The sequence below is a fragment of the Crinia signifera genome, chromosome 2 (assembly GCF_055691185.1).
Source record: "Crinia signifera chromosome 2, ASM5569118v1, whole genome shotgun sequence".
Taxonomy (NCBI): domain Eukaryota; kingdom Metazoa; phylum Chordata; class Amphibia; order Anura; family Myobatrachidae; genus Crinia; species Crinia signifera.
In genome coordinates this window covers 355,137,579-355,158,382 of record NC_139218.1, presented here as the reverse complement: position 1 = coordinate 355,158,382, position 20,804 = coordinate 355,137,579, and the positions used below count along the sequence as shown (strand labels likewise).

General features: G+C 45.2%; 1 protein-coding gene across 2 annotated transcripts in view; it reads right to left on the bottom strand.

Annotated features, from left to right (window-relative positions):
• The window catches only part of PDS5B (PDS5 cohesin associated factor B), a 103,463-nt gene that overhangs the window by 76,513 nt on the left and 6,146 nt on the right, over positions 1 to 20,804 (bottom strand). The window lies entirely within an intron of this gene.

Genomic DNA, 20,804 nt, shown 5'->3' with positions numbered 1-20,804 from the left:
GTAGTGCTTTGGTATTATTCCCATACGTGAAGACTGCAGTGTCCCCTGCTGGCCGAGGGAGAAATAAGGAATTTGGTACTCACCGATAATTCCCTTTCTCCAAGGCAGCAGGGGACACTGCACGCCCTCCCAGCACTAGTCTTCCTGCCATGTTACACTTTACGTTAGTTTTCACTTAACGTTATCATATTAAGGCATGTAAGGTTTTGGGTCATGCCAGTTATACACAATAATAGTGTGTTTGAATTGTATATCTATATTAATATTGTTTTTGTTTCTTTGTCTGTTTGATGGCTAACTTGTGTTACCTGTCTATAGCTTTTAGCATTCTCCTCCTCCTATCGGTCTTTCTGCCCTATTACCTCGTCCTCACGGTCACAGTTTTTCTAAGACTGAGGTCTGGTGGGGATAGAGGGGGGAGGAGCCAGCCACAATTAAACTTTCTTAAAGTGCCGACTCCTCCAGTACACCAACTCTATCCCATACGTGAAGACTGCAGTGTCCCCTGCTGCCTTGGAGAAAGGGAATTATCGGTGAGTACCAAATTCCTTATATCTTTGGTACAATAACTCTACAAAAAGTAGTACAAATTGGTGACTTCATCTCAACTTCTTGTTTACCTATGTGGAAATTTCTTTAAAGGTGCACCATATCAGTAAATCAATACCTTTATAGCAATATCAGTGTTATACTAATTGTTATCCTGTAACTCATTGACCTCTTCAGTTAATGCTGCCCATACACGCTGTGATCCCGGCGTGCATTCTGGGCTACAATAGCATCCATCACATCGCATTGCATGCCTTGTGCATGCAATGCGATGTGATGTGATGAATATCAAGTACAAAAAGTATGTGCAGCACATACTTTTTGTACTGTGCGATGAGGTGCCGCGGGAGCGCGCACCTCAAAGCACACATCGGACCCGCCAGGATCGCAACGTGTTGGGCTGCTTAAGAGTGATGTTAACAGCGCCAGGAAGTACGTCCTAGTGCTATTCAATTGACCGCAATGTTAACCCCAACCAGAAGATTCCTTTTTGCATTCCTATGGCAATGCAAGCAAACATCGAACTAAACTAGTGCCACAATGCGGTTTTCAGTATTTAGTTTCACACAAACAGCATTATGGCAGGCACTTGATTGAATGTGGATTACCAGGTCTATACCCCCTGTTTAATGTGCTAAAACTAGCATATCCTGAGTGCTGGGAGCAATGCTGACAATTGAATAGCTCCAGGACTTTCTTCTTGGTGCCATTAACCTTGAGTGCAAACGTTGCTGTAAGAGACGTGCAAAATTACCACTAAAAATGCCAGAGTCGCTCACAGCGACCTCTTTTTTTGCTGCAATGTTTAACAAAACTTTTATTAATGGACTTCAGATCATTTGCCAGCAATAATTTTAGTGGATAATTTGCACATCTCTCAAAGCAATTTTGGCACTCAAAGGGTTATAAAACTAAACTGAATTGTACCCGAATGTCGACACAGACACAGTTTGAAGTGCAGCGCATCCCCCTCGCTACGCTCGGCACACTATTTTATTCTCCCACCAAGCCCTAGTGGAAGGTAGGGCAAGGAATACCGCCTGTCAGAACGTCAGCTCAAAAAACTGTGAAAAACCCCATGTCAACCTTTTGACTGTCGACCAAGCCCATGTTGACCCAGTTGTTGTAGACCTAATGACCATATCCCAAACATAACTATGTGGCAACCATTCTGCAGTCCTAAAAAACACAAGGTTCTTCCCTCTCATAACCATTCTGCAGTACCTGTAATCATTTGTATTGTGTAACTGGGTCCCAGAGCAAGTAGTAGAGAATATTTGCTCTAGAAGCATCAGCATAAGAACAGTTTGAAGGAAGTGTCAGAAACTGGGTTTCCATGGCAGAGCAGTGGAATACAAGCCTCTAACCACCGTGCCACACATCATTTGAAGCAATGAAAAAGCCTCCTGCAATTTACCACTGAAGCAGTGGAAAAGTCATGTTATATTTGTCAGGTGCCAGGAGGGTAATCCATGCCACAATGCGCACTTCCAATGTTCTATGGCTATTTTCCTTGGTTTGACTTGAACCCCTTTGTTCCAGAACAAGGATAACTCGTGTTGCAAGCATACAATTAGAATTCAAACTGCGAGCCAGGCCCCATCATACAAATCAGTGCTCACCAATGCTATTGTGGCTGAATGATGTAAATCCCTGCAGGCATGTTCCACAATCTATAAAACTCCACACTAAGAACAAACTCCCTGGTAAACAATGGGACATTTTTTATTCTTTATAAAATGCATAATGGCAGAATGAGAACGTGCAGCATTAGATTTAAAAGAAAAACACTGACAAACCAAATACTTAAAACATAAGAAAATCCTTAATCTTACAAAACCATTCCATAAGAGAAAACAGCATTTCTATAATAGCAAATAGGCAAATAAGGACCATCGAATAAAAATAGCCGCTATGATTGGGAAGCGGATACCTTATTTAAATCCCAGATCTTTTCAGGAGTCGCTGCATTTGAAATTAAGTTACTCACATATACTTGAAGCAGAATCGAAGAATCATACCAGAGAAACATTTGCAAATAGATGCATTGGACTGCATTCGGGATCTAATTCTATTTATCCACCTCTATATATAAGGATTAACACTGTCACAAGACTAAGACCATACCCGCAGCTGGGCACTGGTGGCCACCCTACAGAACTCTGTTTTGAACCGTGAAACAAACCCCCTTATTTACACAGCACCCCCAACATATAGACGTTCCCCTTATACGCACTGCACCTCCATACAGTGTGCTCTATTTACAGGGCACACACGTCGCCCAGATGCAGCGCCCGCCATAAACTACAACATACTCTGCACCCGCGCCTCCTTATAGTGTATTATAAACCCAATGTTACTTGCCATCAAAGGACTTGCCAGTAAATGGCAGCAGTAACTAGGAACCAAGCAGAGCATTTGACAGCAGATAATAACCTTTGGCCCATCTAGTCTGATCCTTTAACCATATTGCTACCTCAAACCCAAATTGATCCTTATAAAAGGATATTGTTTCAAAGAAATGTCTACCACATGCTGTTTTAAATTGCTCAACTGTATTTAGTCTCTACCACCTCTAATGGGAGGCTATTCCACTTGTCCACTCCCCTTTCTGTGAAGTAATTTTTCCTGAGATTTCCCTTGAATCTTCCTCCCTCCAATTTCAATGCATGTCCTCTGTTCTAATACTTCTCTTCATTTGAAGTTTTCCCTCCTGGAACTTGTTAAAACCCTTGATACATTTTAAAGTTATCATGACCCCACTTTCCCTTCTCTGCTCCAAATTATACAGATTTTTAGACTTTCCGGATAAGTTCTGTGATGTAGGTCACAACCCTTAGTTGCCCCTCTTGTACGGTCTCTAATGTATTTTTATCCTTTAGGTCAGGGATGGGAAACCTTTGGCCCTCCAGCTGTTGTCAAACTACACATCCCAGCATGCCCTGCAACCATTTTAGCATGGACAAAGAGCAAAACTGTAGCAGGGCATGCCGGAATGTGTAGTTCAGCAACTGCTGGAGGGCCAAAGGATCCCCCATCCCTGCTTTAGGAGATATGGCCTCCAGAACTGGACACAGTATTCTAGATGAAGTCGTAGCAATGACCTATACAGTGGCATTTTTCCTTTCTTCCTGCTGCTTCCTTAGTAGTTTTCAACATAGTGTCATTAATACAAAATTGAGCCTTTAGATTTCATGCATGATTTTAATTTTTTTGGCATTAAACTGTAGTTGTCATGCTTCCTGTCCATTCCTCTAGTCTACCTAGATCAATTGTTTTACCCCTCCTGGTAGGTCTACACTGTTGCAAACCTTTGTGTCAGTGGTAAAAAAATGTATACTTGCCCATCAGTACTATTTGCAAGGTCACCAATAAACATATTAAAAAGCACCGGTCCAAGTACAGATCTTTGTGGTACTCCACTGGTAACATCGCCCTCATGTAAATGCACTCCATTTAATAAAACCATCTTTTTCCTATCCTGCAACCAACCTTATCCGTTCAACCATCTCCAATACCCTGCTGTCGAGTTTAATTAGCAGTCTGCGATGTGGGACAGTGTCAAAAGCCTTACTAAATGTCTAGTTAAGCTAGATCTATGGGCCCCTCCTTTCTCGGCTACTTTACTCATTCACTCAAAAAAAAATGATTAGTGCCAACAGGACATATGTTCTGGCCTGCAGTCCCTGTCCAGTGCTAATAGATGAATACACATTATTAAGCTTTAAGATTTAATCTGCAAGCGGCTCCTGTTGCCTAGCAGCAGAACTTTTGCAGGTGTGTGTGGTGTGGAGCTATAATTTGAGTGATAGACATTTTCGATAATCTTTTGTCAAATATTCACCAATCAACTACAGCATCAATTCGCTGATGCTTATTTAACAATTACAGGACTTCTTACTCTATACTAGCATTTGCTTGTGGCTTTGCTTGCGTGGATGTCTGTTACTGCTGAGCAGAACTAAAGCCCAATATACACTAAGCAATATTACATACGAAATCGCTCATTTTGGTATCGGATATCGTCTGTAATATTGGCTAGTGTGCATGCTCAATATAGTTAACGATGCGCGCTGCCAAGGGTCATTAACAATGTATTCCTTTGTCTGTACATGGAGCTTAATTTGACTAGATAGTCAGCGACTATGTACGGAGTAGGGGTCTGGTGACATCGCTGAACGAAATTGTTCCTCCGGGACAGGGGCGTAACTACATTTTGGGCGCCCCCCGCCGTTAAAGGGAGGGTGCCCGCTCACCCCGCCGCACCAACCCCACCATTCCCCACAGTACCTACGTTCAGTACGTGGCGCTGGTCCCGGCCCCCTTCTTCTGCTATGAGGACTACCACAAAATGTCCGCCCCCATACAGCAGACAGTTTCAGAGAACGGTCTGCTAAATGGGGGCGGACATTTTGTGGTGGTCCTCATAGCAGAAGAAGGGAGCCGGGACCAGCGCCGCGTACTGAAGACAGGTAAAGACTGCGGGGGATGCCGGCGGGGCGTAACTATAGCACTGCAGCCCCCCCCCCCCCCCCTGCTATAGTTATGCCACTGCTCCAGGAGTTCAGAGGAAAGTCACTGACATTATTCTTCATAGAAAATATTGTCTAGTGCAGGGCTTGACAAATGTTTTTAAAATCTGGGAGCCAGGATTAATGTGTAGGAGCCAGACAAACTAAAAATAGGGACAGTGCACGCCGAAGGTGTGGAAAAAATTTACAATGCAAGGCCTATTCGACATGTCACACACCCATTACATGTTATTCCACATGCCATAATGCCCATTACACGTTATGCAACACACCGTAATGCCCATTACACATTCTACCAAACACCGGCATGCCCATTACACATTAAGCCACACTGTAATGCCCATTACACACACCATGCAGTATACCATAGCACCCACTAAATAGGGGTAAGTCAAACAAAATTTCTAGTTTTGCGCAGGGCCATGTAGCCTCACCGGGGAGGTATTTCGCTCAGGCTGCCGCTAGATCCCACCCATACAGAGCAACAATTGAATTGTTCTGGGTAAGAACAGACCCAAGCACTAGCATTTTTGCTTGCTGGCACACAAAAGTGATCGATGCCCCAACATTTCTTGCATTTTGCCCAGCACGTTAGACTGGTGTAGTTGTTTAACGCCACTAAAACTAGTCTGTTTGGATGCAATCAGATAAAAACATTTTAATTGTGAAAAAAAACAATTGAATCACCCCCTCAGTGAGTGTAGACACAGAAGCCACCAAGGCTGCTGGATGTGCTGGCCGCTGTATGCAACTGTGGAGTTTACTGCCATGCGAATCCCAGGGATAACAAGCAGGTACAGCTGGTGAAAACTCATTTACAGCCAAACTCTCCCTCCTCCTAATAAGACACTAAGCACCCTTACCTTTCCTTGCCACACACATGCCCCAGGTAATGCCCCTCCACATTGCCACATCCAAAATTCCCCCAAGTAGTGACACAACCATAATGCCTCCTGTAGTGGCTGGGCAAAGGGGGGACTGAGCTCCCGTGGCTGGGCGGAGGGGAGTGAGGTCATGTCGCGGAGCTCACATGGCCGGGTGGAGGACGGGGTTGTCACAGAGCTCCTGCAGGCTGCTTCCACGTGGAAGGGGGATGGAGCTTCAGCAGCAGGGGGTGTCCATGGACCTCCTGTAGCTGGTCGGAAGGGGGACGGAACTCCTGCAGCCGGGCAGAGGGGGCGGTCACAGATCTCCTGCAGCCGGGCAGAGGCAGGGAGGAAGCTGCTGGCAGTAAGCAGGACCTCCCTTCATTTAATTTAGAAAAAGGAAACAGCAGCATGCTTGTCCCATACACAGGCAGCAGGGAGAGCGCATTTCCTATACCTGCCTGTGCCTGACAGGCTGGGCGGGGGGGGGGGGGGCGGGGACCACGCTGCCGCTGGCCTGAAAGGAGGGGGAGACGTGTGATCGGGCTGCCGACGACCAGATTCTGCTTTCTCCCTCCCTGCAAAAAATCTGGTCGCCAGGAAGCAGAATCTGGTCGCCGTGGTGACCTGGCGCCCGGTATTTGTCGAGTCCTGGTCTAGTGCATACCCGGTTTAACACACTGCCAGTAAAAAGCATCTTAACTTAAATTGTAACTTTACTAATGCTCTCCCTGATGACTCCACAGTTCATAATCAGTCCCTAGGTAGTATTCATTCTAGCATCCTGCATCTTTTAAAACCCGTGCAGTTCCTGTTCCCTGCTGTGGTGCTCAAGACCTGTGCTAGAAGCACCACAGCATAGAGCGACACCCCAGGCAGGGAAGAGGAACTTCACGGGGGAGGGGAATTGACAGTTGCAGGGTGCTAGAGTGAATACTAGGTATATTTCACCAAAAAAAAAAAAAAAACGGCATATGTACACACACACACACACCTTACGGTTATTATATGTATACATTAAACCATTCTGCGGTATCTGTTGACACTGCTCGACCCACCATTAACCCAGTTTGATATTTTTATCAAAAGTATTTGCACATGCATTCCATTAGGACTCTCCACTAACACACTATTAATCTATAATCTCATGTAATAATGTAAATTGATATACTTAAAGCACATTGGAATTTGCTGTGCTACATAACAAGCAGTTAAATATTTATCTAGAAAGAATATACTAGTTAAAAATATTAGACTTTAACCACATAAAAATAAAATAGTAGACGCTGTCCGCACCATTGTTTTCAGAGCATCGGACACGGTATGTATTATATGGGGCAGTACGGATGGTGTAATGGTTAGCATTACTGCCTCACAGCACTGAGGTCATGGGTTCAATTCCCACCATGGCCCTAACTGTGTGGAGTTTGTATATTCTCCCCGTACTTGTGTGGGTTTCCTCTGGGTACTCCGGTTTCCTCCCACAATCCAAAAATATACTGGTAGGTTAATTGGCTCCCCGCAAAAAATTAACCCTAGAATGTCTGTGTGTGCATGTACATGTGGTAGGGAATATAGATTGTAAGCTCCACTGGGGCTGATTGATGTGAATGGTCAAATATTCTCTGTAAAGCGCTGCGGAATGTGTGCGCTATATAAGAAATAGTTAATAAATAAATAAATATAGCATGCCTTAAAGCAGGGACTGGCAACTGGCGGACCGCAGAAGCCAGATCTCCGGACTGCACAGTTATTGTGTAAATGTGCCGTGCTATCGCGGCGCCTCACGTGGGCGGGGGCTGAAGACGCGTCCAGCGTGATCAGGGGGAGACGCCGCACGTGCCATACCCGCCTGCCGAGTAAAGGAGCTGACGCTGCACCCCAGCCCACGCCTGAGCAGGGGATGTCACAGGGATCCCCGTCCACTGCTGGAGAGAGAATCCAGAGAGAGGTGCAGGCAGCGGAGCCGGGAGGCACTTTTAAGTGCATCTGCGGGTTGCGGCCTGCCCGTCCCCTTTTAAAAGTATGCAGAGTTCATTTTTAAAAAGGTGAGCAGAATGTGTCTTCATTGTCCCTGTCAATGCTGGCCATGCGGGGACAATGCTGGCCATGCGGGGACAATGCTGCCAATACAGTGTATTGCCAGCATTGCCCCCGCATGGCCAGCATTGCCCCCAAATGGCCAGCATTGTGCCCGCATGGCCAGCATTGTGCCTGCATTGCCAGCATTTTTTGGACCTCGACCAAAATCATTTCAAACTTCTGGACTACTTGCCTACCCCTGCATTAAAGCATGCCTACATATCAACTCCTATTTTTACACATTTGCCAAGAGCACACGTGTGAACAAGTCTGTAATCTGATAATTACACGAAAGAAAAGACTAAATAAAAAAAATAAAAAGAAGGTAGAATAATGAAGTGAACTCTTCAGATGTATGAGCACTAGCTGCAGAAACTCAATAAACCTTTTGTAACAGTGATAAAAGTAATTTAGCAGCTAAAAAGTGCAAGATTAAAAAGGACACTATAAGAGAAAAAAAAATCATGGGAAAAATGGTCTTGTGTTGATTAAAAGAAATGGGGGTGGGGTGGTCACCTAGCGAGGTGGAGATCTTTGGGGGAGAGCTCTACCCTACGGGTGCCTTTCTGCTGATTTCTGTGCCCTTTCCCTGTGCCAGAGGACCCCACTATCCACGTCGGCGTGGAGTTGAGAATAGTGTGGCGAGCGCAGCGAGCCCCGCGAGGGGACGCGAATACCTTCACAGGTAAACGTGTCCCTTCGTGGGCTTCACAGGTATTCGCGTGCGCTCGCCACGCTTCGGGCTCGGTGGCTCGCTGCGCTCGCCACACTATTCTATTCTCAACTCCACGCCGACGTGGATAGTGGGGGTATAAAAAGGTCGGAGGACGCGTACCGCTGCGCTCGCCACGCTTCGGATTCATGTTGATCGTGGGGTGGCGTAAACTACTTTTGGGGGGACATTTCCCTGTTCAGGGGTGTTTCTGGCCCATTTATCATTGTTCCCTATGATGATTTGGGTAAATTGAGGCATTTAACATTGTTTCCTATGGGAAATCGGGGGCATCGCGGGTAAATTGAGGCATTTAACATTGTTCCCTATGGGAAATCGCGATGCCCCCGATTTTTACTAACGATGCCCACGATCATGATCGGTGTGGCCGTGCTAGGAAACAAGTACCATTTGTTTTTATCCCCCTAATAAATTAAATTCTTTATTATATCTGTAACAGTTAATATATATATATATATATATATATATATATATATATATATATTTTTTTTTTTTTTTTTTTTTTTTTTTTTTTTTTTTAAAGCAATTTATTTTATTTAAGGAGCATCATGTGATTTTTTTTTACCCATGATTCATCTCTCCTATCTCTGAGATTTCAGGGAGACAACAGCTTAACGACATAACCACATCTAAAATGACACCAACTCCCTGCAGCATGCCCATATAAAGCTTTTATCGATGGCGGGAAAGCGATATGGAAACTCCCACAGTTCGCCTCATAGGTCATTTAACGCAAGGAGGTGTTACACGCATTATACAATTTTTGACAGTTTGTTAAGCTGTTATGTTATGTCTCTCTCACAGGATTTTTTTTCTCTGTTTTCCTCAATAAAACAGGTTTAAAAAAAAAAAAAGTGGTCCAGGCATGTCTGCAGAACGGACCCTGAAAGAAAACCATGGAACCCGATTCAGACTCGGTAATTCGCAGCCCATCCGTTTATCGAGCGCATGCACATGGTACACAGTGCGCATGAAGCTTTGTTTGCTGCTTGCAGGGTGGTTGACACCCTGCCAAAGTTTAGGGGCATGCGTTCCCTAGCAGTCGGGAGGGCCGCCGTTGTCATCAGCAGCCTCCCTCTCCCCACGGCCTTTGCAGCACCGAGTGAGTCCTGGCTCGCTCAGCACTGCGAGCAGGGGAAAATTATTAGATGTTGAACGATTTTCCCCAGGAGCATGGCTGCGTACATGCTCACAGCCGCGCACAGGGGAGGGAAAGCACGGGGTGGCGTGCATTCCGCAGGGCGGCGCCTACCTGATCTATGGATTCTGGAAACTCGCAGGCCCGAGAGCAGGTCTGAATCAGGCTAAAGCAGATTTCCCATGACCTTTAACTATTGCGCTTCCATATTGATGCCAAGCAAGCCGCCTCAAACTAATCCCAGTGGCATGAGGTTATTTGCGAATCACTGCCTTTGACTGTCACATTGCCAACAAGCTTACCTTACCTTGAGTGGGGCGACTTGAGTGCCGTGCTGAGCGAGGTGCTTGAGCACAGGTTGCTCACATCACTGCACAAACACAATGCACCTGCGATGTGTGCTGCGCGGGTTTTGCCTATGCGGATAGGCGATTTAAGCAGGATAGACAGTGCATGCATGGTTTAGCTTTGCGAGCGATGGTGACACACGGCCATATAGGATGTACATACGAAGAGATCGGTGCTTCATTTCTAAGAGATCTACACAAATCACTTAGAAACAGGACTTAAAATTGCCCCATGTGTATGTATGTAAGTCTTATGGGGCGATTTCAGCTTATCACGATGCTCACCTTTTTTGGGTACATCTATAACAAGACTAGGTTGGGGTCTGGAGGGGGCACATAGACCGAAATGAAGAAGTCTCTGAGATGCAGGCATCAATTAAAAAGCCAGGTTGGTTTTGCTGTAGAAATTGCCACAACCACACGGGAAACACTGAAATCGCGCAGACGATTTAATTTCCTCCAATAGGTTTATTCATGCTGCTTCTATTAAAAAAGCATTCCATGTATGAGGAAATCACAGCTGCTACCTAGGTACAGTTAGTCACTTCACATATGTGTCCAAGCCTATAAAACGTATCAAGAAGTCCAGTCACAATTTGCAATAACCTTTGCATTCACTTCATACTGTAGGTTAACATTGAATGACCTCTGTGTACAAGAATTACTGCTGGGAAGAGGCAAAAGGTCAAAAACCATTTCTCGCTAATAATCTGACATAACCCAAACCACTCTAATTTGCATAAATATGTTATACTGTGTACAGACGGTAAGATATGGCTTCCGATGTTGCCGATATAGTGAACATCGGAAGCCATATCGCATGCCGAACAAATGCTTTTTTAGGGCTTCCGAGCCCGATGCACTGCCGATGCACGCTCCCGTGTGAGCGCAAATCAGCAGTGAAATAGAGAGGGCAGTCAAGACTATATAGTGCAGATCTGCACTATATAGTCTAAATTGTCCCTCTGCATGCATGCCGTGTGATGAGTGTCCCGATGCAATCGGATCGCATCAGGACTCGCATCTCACGGCATATCCTGCTGTGTGTACACACCATTAGACTGCTACCAATATGGGATAGCCAGGCTGTGTTCTGGGGTGTGGTATAAATCCCCGACGGTCGGGATTCCGACAGTCATTAGTCAGACGTCGGAATCCCGACTGCACAGCAGGGGGAGCGCAATGAAGCCCCTTGCGGCAGCCTACAGACCGATGGTTACAATAGTACTGCCAATGTAACTTTATATATGACTAGCAAGCCTGCTCAAAGCTAAAGCGTCAAAACCTAGTCTGCTACCTTCTATGTTTGTGATGTAGTTTCACTCTCAGCAGGCAGATTTTTCGGAGTCTCACAGACGCTAGAAAAATATTATATATCTATCTATATCTCTAAATATATCGATATACACTGCTTAAAATAAAGGGAACACTTAAACAACACAGTGTAACTCCAAGTCAATCACACTTCTGTGAAATCAGACTGTCCGCTTAGGAAGCAACACTGATTGACAATTAGTTTTGCATGCTGTTGTGCAAATGGAATAGACTACAAATGGAAATTATAGCCAATTAGCAAGACACCCCCGATAAAGGAGGAGTTCTGCAGGTGGTGACCACAGACCACTTGTCAGCTCCTATGCTTTCTGGCTGATGTTTTGACCATTTTTGAAAGCGGTCGGTGCTTTCACTCTAGTGGTGCATGAGAAGGAGTCTACAACCCACACAAGTGGCTCAGGTAGGGCAGATCATCCAGGATGGAACATCAATGCGTGCGGTGGCAAAGTGTTTTGACGTGTCTGTCAGCGTAGTGTCCAGAACATGGAGGCGCTAGGAGACAGGCCAGTACATCAGGAGACCGTAGGAGGGCATCAACCCAGCAGCAGGACCGCTACCTCCACCTTTGTGCAAGGAGGAACAGGAGGAGCACTGCCAGAGCCCTGCAAAATGACCTCCAGCAGGCAACAAATGTGCATGGGTCTACTCAAACGGTCAGAAACAGACTCTATGAGGGTCCAACATCCACAGGTGGGGGTTGTGCTTACAGCCCAACACCCTGTGAAGGACGTTTGGCATTTGCCAGAGAACAATAATTGGCAAATTCGCCACTGGCGCCCTGTGCTCTAAATATGTGTGATAAAAGCAGGTTCACACTGAGCACATGTAACAGATGTGACAGGACGCCAAGGAGAACATTCTGCTGCCTGCAACATCCTCCAGCATGACCGGTTTGGCAGTGGGTCAGTAATGGTGTGGGGTGGCATTTCTTTGTAGAGCCACATAGCCCTCCATGTGCTTGCCAGAGGTAGCCGGACCGCCGACAGAGAGGAGATCCTCATACCCTTTGTGAGACCATATGCTGGTGCGGTTGGCCCTGGGTTCCTCCTAATGCAAGACAATGCTAGACCTCATGTGGCTGGAGTGGGTCAGCAGTTCCTGCAAGATGAAGGCATTGATGCTATGGACTGGCCCACCCGTTCCCCAGACCTGAATCCAATTGAGCACATCTGGGACATCATGTCTCGCTCCATCCACCAATGCTTCGTTGCACCACAGACTGTCCAGGAGTTGGCAGATGCTTTAAATCCAGGTCTGGGAGGAGATCCCTCAGGAGACCATCCACCACCTCATCAGGAGCATACCCAGGCGTTGTAGGGAGGTCATACAGACACGTGGAGGCCACACACACTACTGAGCCTCATTTTGACTTGTTTTAAGGACATTACATCAAAGTTGATCAGCCTGTAGTGTGTTTTTCCACTTTAATTTTGAGTGTGACTCCAAATCCAGACCTCCATGGGTTAATAAATTTGCTTTCCATTGATCATTTGTGTATGATTTTGTTGTCAGCACATTCAGCACATGTATAGAACAATGTATTTAATAAAAATATTTCATTGAGATCAGTGCATTTCTATATCTAGATATCCATCTATCTATACATACACATGTACAGCTTTGATTAGAACAGAACCTTACCCTACTTAATTATCAAAACACAAGATTAAAAAATAAAATAGGACACAGCTTGTTTCCAGGTATAGTATTCATTCTAGCACCCAGTATCTTTTCAAATCTGTGTAGTTCCTCTTTCCTGTCTGGGGTGTGCTGCTTCTAGCACAGACTGGTCTGTATTTCAGCACTAATATGCAGACCAGACCTGTGCTAGAAGCACTGAGGTCATGGCTTTGATTCCCACCATGGCTCTAACTGTGCTGCGTTTGTATATTCTCCCCTTACTTGCGTGGTTTTTTCTCCAGGTACTCCGGTTTCCTCCCACAATCCAAATATATACTGGTAGGCTAATTGGCTCTGAACAAAACTAACCCTAGAATGTGTGTGTGCATGTACATGTGGTAGAGAATATAGATTGTAAGCTCCACTGGGGCAGGGACTGATGTGAATGTTCAAATTATCTCTTTAAAGCGCTGCAGAATATTTGTGCGCTATAGAAGAAACTTAATAAATGATAAATACATAGATACCACTGTATCTGAATTCCTGCAGCACTTATCTTATAGTGTGGCCGCTTAAGATTCCTGCTCAATTCATGCTGCCACCAGTCTTACCGGGAGCATGGAGACACGATCCCCAGAACTTCCAGTAGACACAACATGCCCAAACTGCACATCGGGTCTTGTGCTACCCAGAAGGATGTGCGGGGGTGTCATGCATGCGCAATTGGCCTATCAGGAGTGTTCTGTCCGCTGTACGGAGCATACTGCTTATGGACAAGCAGCCTTCCCCCATAAGCCTGAAAACGCCACTAATTCCGGAAGTTCCTTTTTGAAAAAGCATCATTTTTTTTCCCCCTAGTTTGATAGTGACACAGCTTGTGATAAAGTTCTGGGTGTCAGGATAAGACTTTCTGTGTGGAACAACCAGCAGTTGCAACTAACCAATTTATTCAATTACATCAATTAATGGAAAGGATTAAGATATAATTTGTATCTAAAGAGGACTCTATGGACCTACAGGGCTATAAAAGGTCTATATCCCAGGCTGGATTGAATTATGAAGGTGCAGCTTCATCATAAGAATTGTTGGAAGATAAAGTTTATAATGAAGTATCAGGTGAAATAAGAAGATAGGATGTTTTGTGGAGTGTATGATAAACATTTAAAGGTACCCATACACGGTACAATTACTGGTTGCGATGAGCTGCACCCTCCCATCACACAGCTCAAAAAGTATGTGCTGCACATACTATTTGTACTAGATCTCATCGCATTGCAAAACCTATGCAATGCGATCTAGTCCATAGTGTATACAATAATTGTACCGTGTATGGGCACCTTAAGACCATGAAGGAAAACTGTAGATCCATCAGAAGATCCGGATATTGTATATTAGGATAGATCCAGGAAAGGTAGAGGTTTTCCTGTGCATAGAGCAGTGGTTCCCACACTTTTTTGAATCACGGCACCCTAGAGCATCAAAATATTTTCAAGGCACCCTTAGGCCAAATACTTCTTATCGATAAATTCAGAAAAAGAATATTAAATGAAGTGCATTGTGTGTATATGTCACAGTTATCTGGTGTGGGGCAGGATTTGCTTCTGTTTGTCCACATATATTATGATTGGCAGCCACAAACACTGGTTTTGCCTGGTACATTGACCATAAATAATTTGAATTGATCCTGGTCCACCAACCCAAGGCACCCCTGCAAGTGTCCTGAGGCACCCCAGGGTGCCTAGGCACACAGTTTGGAAACCACTGGCATAGAGGCACATGCATTAAGCCTGGTAAAGAGATAAAATCAGCCAATCATCTCCTGACATTTTTCAAACACTGCTGATTGTCAGGTGGGGACACCAAGTAAAAAGGGGTTAAATGCTGGGTCACATCCGGGTGTGATCTGGCGTTTTGGTGTAGAAAGGGAGTATTCGTAAATTTTTCCCCTTAAAGTTAAAACATGGTTGATAAAGGTTTCTATACATAGTAATGATTCACAGTATTATTATAACAAAAGGGAATTACATTTTTTTTTTAAAAATGTAACGCAAAAGGAAAACAAAAATAGGTTAAACCTTTGAGTGCCAAGTGAATTTGTCAAAATTGGTGAAAAAATTGCCCAAGCAAACATTTTTATTATCATAATGGCCTGTAAGGTTTTCCTTTTACAGGAAATATTATCTTTTATGTTACAGAACATTTTTTGTAATTTACGTAACAAATGTGAGTGACGCTGGTATTTTGAGCGGATATCTTGCACATCCCACACAGAGTTGTTGGCACTCATATTTTATTTTCTAAATAATATATAGGTACTTGTTTCCTAGCACGGCCACAATCGCATTGATCTTGTGCCCTTAATAGTGGTATGCGATGGCCCCCAACGCGATGGACCCGAATTCCCATTGAAATGCATTGAAAAGTTAAAAAATCGCGTTGGTCGGGTCGCATGCGGCTAAATAAGCATTAAATGGTCCCGACGCGATGGCCCCGATTTCCCATAGGGAACAATGTTAAATGTCTCAATTTACCCAAATCAACAGGGAACAATGTGAAATGGTCCAGAAACCCCCCAAAACACCCCAGTACAGTGAAATGTCCCCCCAAAATTCGTTAACGCCACCCCACGATCAACGTGAACCCGAAGCGCGGCGAGCGCAGCGAGCCCGCGAGGGGCGGCGGTACGCGTCCTCCGACCTTTTCATACCCCCACTATCCACGTCGGCGTGGAGTTGAGAATAGAATAGTGTGGCGAGCGCAGCGAGCCACCGAGCCCGAAGCGTGGAGAGCGCAGCGAGGGGACGCGGATACCTTTACAAGTAAACGCGTCCCCTCGCGGGCTTCACAGGTTTCCGCGTCGCCACGGACACCTGTGAAGCCCGCGAGGGGACGCGTATAACTGTGAAGGTATCCGCGTCCGCTCGCCACGCTTCGGGCTCGTAGTTAATTAATTTTGGGGGGCCATTTCACTGTTCTGGGGGGTTTCTGGACCATTTCACATTGTTCCCTGTTCATTTGTGTAAATTGAGGCATTTAACATTGTTCCCTATGGGAAATCGGGGGCATCGCGTCGGGACCATCGCATGCGATTTTTTAGCACGCATGCGATGCGACCGATGAGATTTTTTACCTGCGATGCCCCCGATTAGAATCGGTGTGGCCGTGCTAGGAAACAAGTACCAATATATATTTTATTTATTTATTTTCCCTAACCCTGTAAAAGGTCTTCAAACAAAGCAACTGAAAACATTCCCAGCTCACTGATGCTGCTTTCCCACTGCAGACCAGTTTAAAGTACTGGTAATCTTAAATGGTATTTAAAACGGTATTAGCATTCCCACTGCAGCAGATTACCGTTTTAAATACCATTAAAGTACCATTCCCATTGCAGTGAACCGTGTAAAATGTAGAGTGCCTAACCCCCCCCCCCCTTCCCCCAGTGTAAAGAGTGCCAACCCCCCCCCCCCCCCCAGTGTAAAGAGTGCCTAACCCCCCCCTTCCCCCAGTGTAAAGAGTGCCTAATCCCCCCCCTGTAAAGAGTGCCTAACCCCCCCCCTACCTGCCCTGTGCCCCCACCTCCCCTTGTACTTACCTGTGGGCAGTGGGGAGGCAGCGGGGGTCCATGCAGGATACAGGCAGTCCCAGTGCCTGATGAGACCTAGTAGTTCTCACTTTGCGCATATGTAATGAGTGCACGTGCATACTAATGAGCCACTCATTACATATGCGCATATGTAATTAGCGGCTCATTATTATGCACGTGCACACATTACACATGCACAAAGTGAGAACTACTAGGTCTCATCAGGCACTGGGACTGCCTGGAGGCTAAATAACGTTTAAGAGGCATTCCCAATGCCTCTTAAACGTTATTTTAACATGTAGGACTCTGCTTTAAAAACGTGTTGAAATACCATTTAGCTTTAAACGGTATTTCAACTCTGTCACTTTCCCACTGCAGCCTTAAAACGGTAAATTGCGCTGAAAATCGGCAATTTACCGTTTTTTAGCTGCAGTGGGAAAGGGGCATCAGCTGAATAAACCTCAATCTACCATGTTTATGTTATTAAGCTTTCATTTGTTTCAAATCTTTCATCAGAAACAATTTTTACAGCTTATTCTAGGGCTTGACAAATTTCTTTAAAATCTAGGTGCCAGGATGAAAATGTAGAAGCCACTTAAACTAATAGGGAAAGTGCGCGCCCCCAAAAAATATGTAATTTATACCACGGGCTGTAATGACCATTACACCAAACATTGTAATGCTCATTACATATAATACCACATGCCGTAATTACATATTATGCCACATAAGTTCCGCTTATACCTACATGCTTGTTGCTATTGGTTTCATGCTTGACGCCAGGGGTTAACATGCTCATTTCCAATGGGGTTAAGATGCTCTGCCAGGGTTCAATATGCTTGTTGCTATGGGGTTACCATGGTCTGCCAGGGGTTAATATGCTTGTTGCTATGGGGTTACCATGGTCTCCCAGGGGTTAACCTGCTCATAGCCATGCTATAGTCTGACAGCAGCTGGGGGTTAGTGGCAGCGGTGGTGGCCAGTTACACCCAGAGCTGCTGCTGTGTCCGGGGGAGGCCGAGCTCAGACAGCGGCAGCTGGGTACATATGGTGCATATCCACCCGGAGGTGGAGCTGGAGCTGCTTCTGTGTGCGGGGAGACTGGGCTCTGACAGCGCCGGCAGCTGGATACATGGGTGAACCAGTCGAAAGATGAGCCAGAGCTGCTGCTGCTACTTCTGTGTGCGGGGGGAGACCGGACTCAGCGCTGGCTGCCGGGTACATGGCTGAAACAGCCGCAGCTTCTGCATGCTGGGGAGGCCGGGCTGCTGCGGCTGAAGTACCGCGATGGCGGCTCTAGCTGACATATAGCCACGGCAGACCTGCTCTGCCATGCACCCGGTCTTGACCAGATTATGCTTCATCCCACCAAAAATCTTGTCGCCAGGAAGCAGAATCTGGTCGCCGTGGCGACCGGGGTATGTCGAGCACTGGCTTATTTTGTTTTACATCTGAATACATGTAGACAACAACAACAACAACAACAACAACAACACTAATCATATGGCAATGAAAATAAGAACATCAAGTTAATCCTACCTATTAGTTATAATAAAATACCAGTGGAAAAGGTAAAAATCACTTTTTAAGAACACAAAAAATAAATAAAACAGTTAAGTTAGGCATTAGCCCTGGACATGCCTCTGGGAATTATACATTTTCAGTAAATACACACCCAAATCAAAGCAGGTGTTGTAGAATTACATATCCCAGCATGCCCTGTCAGTTATGCGATTTAGCCACGCTAAAACGGCTGCAGGGCATAATGGGATGTGTAGATCAACATCCGGAGTGACACATATCGCCCACCCCTGTTGTAGATGGACCAAGACAAAGAACTTAGGTCAGGCTCAGTCATGAGTCGTTCCTCAATGAAAATTTGTGTCTAGGCTAGATCTATATTTTTTGTGTAGTGAAGCTCCACAGCCAGATGGGTTAAAAACAGTAAAGAGCCATTCCCGGCAGCTGATTAGTGTTCTCTTCATCTGCAGCCCCTCACTGCCGCCTCAATTATTTCTCTAGTACTCACATTGCCAAACCTCACAGTTTGCTCCCAAAATCTGGAACTGGAGAAAACCTGTTGCTCAGACAGGATACTGTGTAGTTGATTGTTTGATTTAAACAGTTTGACTGAATGTTTTTGACCATTTTCCAGGGTTTGAGAGCGAATTGTTGATTGATTGTTATTTGCTTCCATGCAGTTCCAAGTTGGACCAATGAATGTTGGTCTAATGTATGGCCAGCATTAGGCTTTATTATTTAGAAAAACATGCACTGTTTGTGTTAAACCATGACCTGCATAAAATATAAAGGTAGTTTATGACCTAGTCACCTGTCCAATAGGAGGAGGTGTCTGCAGTTTAAAGTCTTCATATTTTATTTGACAGCGGTTGAAGATGGCCCAAAATGAGTGGTCAACAATGGTGATCCTGTCACCTGCCAGAACCTGTCAGTCATGTCCCAAAATCATGTGTAAGATGGAAGGACTAGTGTAAACATGATCACACAATGGCGCATGTAGCATGATCAGATTTCTAAAACTAAAGGGAACATCAGAAGCTGAAATTCTTCCCCGACTTGAGGTGTGTTATAATAACACCATACCAAGAAGACAGATTTGTTGCTTGGACATTAATAACAGCAGGACACGCTTATGATAAGAAAAAAATACAGCCAGCTAAGCACGTCCACCACAGCATTTCACCATACAATTTGCAAAGTTGATGATGAATCTCAGATGCTGATGAGCCCTTTAGAAGCAACAAATCTGATCACACTACCCACGTCAGTGTGCGACCATGCTTGCACCAGTCCTGCCATCTTACAACTGATGTTGGAACAGTGAAGCTCTGTACACAGGGGAGATTTTAGCCAGTATCACTGGCTAAATGGTCACTGAGCGATCATATCGCCTGTGTTTTTTGTGTGTTGTGGGCAATAAATCGCTAGGAGCGCGCTGCTTAATAGTCACAGGAGCATGCTCCTTCGATTATGGCTTAAAATCAAAATAGAATAGAGTTTAAAAAACAATACAATTAAAAATAATTAAAAAAAAAAAAAAAATTGCTTGCAATTCTCAGCCAAAATCGCTGGTCACTGATGAATACAGTACACTGAGCAATATGGTGGAGCAATATATTGCTGAGAGATATTAAGCCAAAATTGCTAAGAGACTGATATGAGGAATAGATTAAATGGCCGTGAGTGAAAGCAATCGTGTACCTGCTCTGTTGTGGAGGTAAATTACAATACAATTGAGAACATTACAGACAAGAGATCTTGAGGGTTATTCTGATTCACTCGGATAGGCACAATCACTCTGTAATGGACAAAACAATGTGCACTGCAGGTGAAGCTGATGTAACATGAGCAGAGAGAGTTCGTTTTGGGTGGGGGGTGTACTTCAAACGGATATCTATATTGCAGTATAAAAATAACGCAGGCAGTATTTACCCTGCAGAGAAATAATAAAACACCCAAATCTAATTCTCGCTGCTCATGTTACGTCAGCCCCACCTGCAGTGCATATGGTTTTGTCCATTAAGCCACATACACACGGGGGAGATATATTGCTCAGCCATATATTTCTAGCAATATATGGCTGAGCATTATATTGCACAGTTTCTCCTTTTCATCAGCGACCAGAGATGGTCGCTGATGAAAGGGAACCTCTGCCGGCGGTGCCGCAGAGTTATCAGCTGGTCGCAGGAGCTTGATTAGAATGGGGCTGAAAACGGGAGCGTGCAGCCGGCGATTTATCGCCGGGGCACACTCCCATCACTGGCATATTTCCAGCGATTTCAGCCCCTATCGCCCCCGTGGGTACACAGCTTTAGAGAGGGATTGTGCCTTTCCAATCGAACCAGAACACCCCCCCTCCCCCCCATTACCTTACTTCTTGAACCACACTCGTAATTATGGAGCCAATTCAATGCAATGGACCTTTTAGGCTATAAATTGCTTGTTTTCCCCGGTACTTGTTTCCTAGTACGGCGCCCATCGCATACCGTACTTAGTGG